Genomic DNA, 6000 nt, shown 5'->3' on the forward strand with positions numbered 1-6000 from the left:
CCCACTTAAAAATTTTATTTTTCAAAACTATTTTAGGTTCAAATAGTTCCAGTTCTTAGCTTTAAAATGACTACTTGCACATCTCCATACGATTTTCTTATAATTTATGGTGATTTTTACAAAACTGCCTATCACTATAGCTATGAATTCGGACCAGTCTGAGAATATGGACATTTTCAGACAAGTTGGGGGCATCTAAAAATCGTAATAAAATTTATGAACAAACTAAACACATTTTTTGAACTCTCAGAATTTACGGATTTAGTTTTTGACTTCATATGATTTTTTCTATGGCTTTTCTAAATCAGTGTTGAAAGGCTAAAACTAAATAACAACCTATAACTTTTATAACACTTTGTATTATGCGGAGCAAATAATGATAAGTTCTAAATATTGAATGCATTTCCTTGTTATTTTATCATTGTAAACTGAAAATTTTTCATTCATGATAAGGTTTCATCATTCATTTCGAGTACATATAATAAACTACAATAAGCATAGTTTATGGGATTTTTACCGCATGAAAAAGGCTTTACCCTCGAAACAAATGGGTTTTCATAAACTGCCTAATAAACTACAAAAGTAATGGTTCAAGGATTTCATATCACTAATTTATTTATAAAAAGTTATTTTACTTCCTCTACGGGAAAAGGGTTCAATAACAAATCATTTGTAAACTAGTTAACTTAGGTTGTGAGACAATCTCTACCCATACGTTCGAGTATGGGATTCAAATTCCTGTAAGTTATAACCAGAGTCTCTTGTAGGGAGAGCATGATAATTGTGTATAGATCTGTATTGGGGTTGACATCCCACACCTCGCTGCTAGCTACAGCCGGACCGGTGGTCTGCGGGTGACAAGAGTCATAGGATCAAGGCGTCTACAGGTTACCTCTAGTCATATTATGGTTATAGCGGCTCACATAAATAGTTAATAGTCTCTCAAGTTTACATGGAAAGTTTCTACTTTAAAAAGGGGGTTTTACTTCTAAATTAACGAGTTTATGTCAATTTAAACTTGCATGATTCATTGTAAGTATGATGAATTACTTGTACACTTCGGTCTTTGGGTTTTATGACTACAGTTACATAATAAAGAAAATATTGGATTTTCTGGAAACATACTATATCGCTTTTACAAGGAAAACGGTTATTTCTCAAATAAAAACACTTATGAACTCACCAACCTTTGTGTTGACACTTTTTCAAACAACTTGTATTCTCAGGAAATCACTAAACAGGAAATCAAGTGCGTTTTGAGGATGGGACGTTAAGGCGTCAAACATTTCATATTTTGTCAACATATTGTAATTGATTTTGAAACATGTAATTCATATAATGATGTAACTCTTTCAATTATATATATGTTGGTTGTGTTTACTTTCATCACTATTGCCATTGTTGTTATGATACTATACATCAAGTCCTCCACCCCCAGACGTTTCCGCCATCCTTGGTTTGGGGGTGTGACACCACAAGTGTGGCAAGGAGGGGCACTATGCTAGGGACTCTCACTAGCCCACCCCTGCATCGGATATGAGGATATGCTATCATTATGATCAGGTTGGTCACGTGAAGACCAACTGTCTGCAGCTCACAGCCAGGCCGGTGCAGGTTCCAATGCCAGCTACATTGAGGATTGCAGATGGGAGGCTAGTTAAGGCAGAGCTTCTAAAACTTCAGGGTTGTGCCTTCCACCTTACAACAGAGGAGGCAAGGACAACACCAGATGTAGTTGCTGGTATGTTTCTATGCTTTATCTGATTTATTATATCTGTTTTATGCTTCTCCATTGTACTTGTGATTAGGTACACTTTTAGTGAACTCCTTCCCTACTTTGGTTTTATTTGACTCGGGGGTGAGTCAGTATTTCGTATCTCAGTCGTTTAGTAGGGAGTTCAGTGTGCTAGTGGGCTAGTTAGAGTGTCCATTGCGAGTCTCTATCGCCAACGAACACGGGGTTTTTGCTTCTTCGGTCTACCAAGGGTGTGAGTTGGAGATTCTCGGGGTGCCCTTTCGATAGATTTGATTTCGATCCCCATGGGGGAGGTGTGTGTGATTGTAGGGATGGATTGGTTTAGTCGGTTCGGTGGCATAATTGACTGTGAGGGATAACGAGTGGTATTTAGAACCCCAAGTGGGGGAGAACTGATTGGATATGGTGAGGGAACCAGAGTAGGATCAGGGTTTTGTTCGGCTACCAGGGCTCGACAGTATATTCAGCACAGGTGTGTGGGTTATCTAGCGTATGTGGTGGATACGCGTGTCAGGGATCAGATTTCGGTTTCATAGGTTCCAATGGTTAAGGAGTTTGCCGAAGTGTTCTTGGAGGAGTTGCCAGGGATACCTCCAGAGAGACAGGTCGAGTTCCAGATCGACATGGTGCCGGGTGCAGCTCCTATAGCCAAGGCGTCATACCGGTTAGCGCCACCTGAGATGCAAGAGCGGTGTTTACACCTGCAGGAACCACTGGGCAAGCAGTTCATTCGACCTAGAAGTTCTCTATGGGAAGCATCGATCCTTTTTGTCAGGAAGAAGGATGGTTCGCACCGGATGCGCATTTATTATAGGGAGTTGAACAAGTTGACGGTGAAGAACCGTTATCCACTCCTTAGGATAGATGATATCTTTGATCAGTTACAGGGTTCATATAGGTTCTCCAAGATCGATTTGGGGTCGGGGTATCATTGGGTCCAGGTCAGAGAGGAGGATGTGGAGAATACCGCGTTTCAGACTCATTATGGTACATACGAGTTCGTGGTGATGGCATTTGGGCTGACCTACGCACCAACAATTTTCATTGACCTGATGAATCAGGTCTGCAGACCGATGCTTGATCGCTCGGTCATCATGTTCATAGATGATATCTTGGTGTATTCCAAGACCCGAGAGCAGCATGAGGAGCACCTCAGGGAGTTCTTAGGAGTTCTAAGATGAGAACGGTTGTGTGCCAAGTTCTCAAAGTGCGAGTTTTGGTTGCAAGAGGTCCAGTTCCTAGGACATCTCGTTAACCAGGTGGGGATTTTGGTCGACCCATCTAAAATTAAGGCAATCATGCAGTAGGAGGTTCCGAGGCCACCTTCAGACATTAGCAGTTTTCTGGGTTTACCAAGGTACTACTAGAGGTTTATTCGGCATTTCTCTAAGATTGCAGTACCCCTCACTCGTATGATGAGGAAGGGGTGGATTTCCGGTGGGGTCCTGTCACACCCCAAAACCGAAGGCGGAAGCGTCTCGGGGCGGAGGTGACTTCATGTGAATCATAACCAATGTACATAGTAAGCGAAGTAAAACACAAAACATTACATTACATAGATTTCATTACATCAGTTGAAAAGTAAAGTAGTACAAGTTTCATAGATATATAGTTTAAACAAAAGAAAGACGATTCTTCTACGCACTCCGTCTTCACCAAAAGAGATCGTCGGGTACCTGTCAAAAGTGGACCTGAGAATACAAGCGGTTTGAAAATCAACATAAAGCTGGTGAGTTCATAAGCGGTTTATTTTATGAAAAGAACGAGTTCCTTTAGTTTTATGAAAAAGTGGTTAACCAAGAAAATCCCATATTTTCTTAAGTGTTAGATACAAAATCCAAAGTGTAATGTAAAAGATGTACAATGAAAACATGATTGTTCTTATGATTTGTAAAGTTTAATTATTTAACTTATTATACTTATCTGGTTACAAACTACTGTTACTCAGGAAAATCCTATACTTTCCTATATGTGTAAGTGTGAACTATTACTGGTTCTATGTGAGCTAACTGATACTGATTCCGATTATGTTCATTATTATTCATAGGAAAACCCTATGTTTTCCTGAATGTGTGTGTGTACTATTACCAATTTTGTGTATGCTAACTATTACCGATTCTGATTATGTTCATTGTTTTTCATAGGAAAACCCCATGTATTCCTGAATGTTTGTGTGTGTGCATCATTACCGATTTTGGTTATGTTCAGTGTTCTCCCAAGGAAAACCCCATGTTTTCCTGAATGTGTGTATGTGTGTACCTGTCATCCTTGAACGTACATTAGCTTTACTACGTACATAAAGCTAGTAAATGAGTCTAAAGCGTTAATAATCTAGATTGCGAGTCCTTAACCATACTCAGACTACATATGACTCGAGTCGTGGCTAGTATCCTTTTTATGACTTTCGTCACCCTTGAACCTTTCGGTTCGGCTGTAGCTAGCAGCCAGGTGCGGGATTGTCAGTCCCGTATAGATCTATACACTTAAGTCACGCTCTCCTACGTTCGGAGATTCTGGTTACAGGGGTAGTCCTCCACTCTCGTGCCACAGGACGTGTTACAAAGGACGTGTCTCTAATCTTTAAGATTAATCATCACTTCTCACCTAGGGAAGAAGTATCTACGACTAACTAAGTTCTAACGTGCCTGTCCTTTACACTCAGGCCTAGGTTTTATTATTAAGGACATTACAAATGTTCTATGTTTTCTAATGACGACTGTCCATTTACACTCAAGCCGAGGTGCATTATTAAAGACATTACAATGTTCTATATTATCAAATGACTGTTGTCCTTTACACTCGAGCCTAGGTGTATTATTAATGACATACCGAAGTTTTATATTTTCTTTATGGTGTCTGACTTTTATACTCGTGCCTATGGTATTTTATTACAGACTTTACAATGTTTTATGTTTTCTATCTATATAAGTATGAACAATCAAATGTGAAGTATACAATATGACAGTATATAATAAGAATTGAAGATCGGTTTTTAAACAAATAACTCTGCAAGTTAAAATAGTTTGTTAAAAGGGTTTTTAATCCTTAAAAATATACAAGTATGAAACCATTTAACTAAAATCATAAGTTTAAGTACAAGATATTCTTGTACTCTTGCTTGTATTCCCCCCTGAAAACATTGAAAAACCATTGAAAAAGGATAGGGGTATGAACTCACCGGACGCGGAAAGTGTCGAATGGGATGCTAAACATCGAACTAAGGCTTGAATAGAGCGAGGTTCCTATGTAATATTAAATAATACAAAATATATATCTAATTAGATTTAAATAACAAATTAGATACACTTGAACATTCTAAGACGCGAAAACACTCCAAAATGAGCGTTTGAAGTGACCCGGGTGACTTTTCTGGACATGAATGGCTAGGATATGGAGTTTACTCTCCAAGAGTAAACTCTAGGGAGTTTTCACGGCCTTAAACACCTCATCCCCATGAGTTTACGGTCGTAAACTCATGGTGGGTGTTTTTATGAGCTAAATGGCCTTAAATCAAATAATGGGTGTTGCTAGGTTTGGCTTTTGGACATTTGAAAGGGACAAAATCATTATATGAATTAATAGAAGATTTTAGGGCAGTAAACTAAGAGTTTACGGCCATAAACTATCATTCACATCCAACTTAATTATTTTGAAGGGCAAGGATTAATCACAAGTGATTCAACTAATTTTTACAAGGCTAGGGTGAGTTTAAGGCTTCAAATGGCATCCATCTAGGAGTTTACGGCCCTGGAGCATATGCTCTGGCCGTAAACTCTCAATTAGAGTGTTTATGATGAGTTTAAGGCCCCTAAATGATTTTTGGTTGGTTCTAGGATTTATTCCAAGGCTTTTGGTGGAGTTATATGGCTTTCTAACATGTTGGAAATGAGTTTACACTCATGTTTGAGGGGTTTACGGCCCAAGCACATGCCTTGGCCGTAAACTCATACAAATCCCTCAAAATCTTTGTCTAAGGTGTTCTAAGTCCATTTCATGAAGTCATATAGCAATATCTAAAATCTGGTTGTGGTTTGGAAGGGTTTTAAGGCTCAAAAACCCCATTTACATGTGTTCACGGCCTAAGGCTGATCCAGGGCCGTAAACACATGTTTATGGTCTTATACCATTATTTAAACACGAAAATGAAGCCTAAGGATATTATACTAGGAGCTAGGATGCTTACCTTGGTGTTTTAAGGCTTGAAATGGTTGATTTTCGCTTAACAATATGGATTTGAGGAGAGA

This window comes from Lactuca sativa, chromosome 5 (genome assembly GCF_002870075.4).
Source record: "Lactuca sativa cultivar Salinas chromosome 5, Lsat_Salinas_v11, whole genome shotgun sequence".
Taxonomy (NCBI): domain Eukaryota; kingdom Viridiplantae; phylum Streptophyta; class Magnoliopsida; order Asterales; family Asteraceae; genus Lactuca; species Lactuca sativa.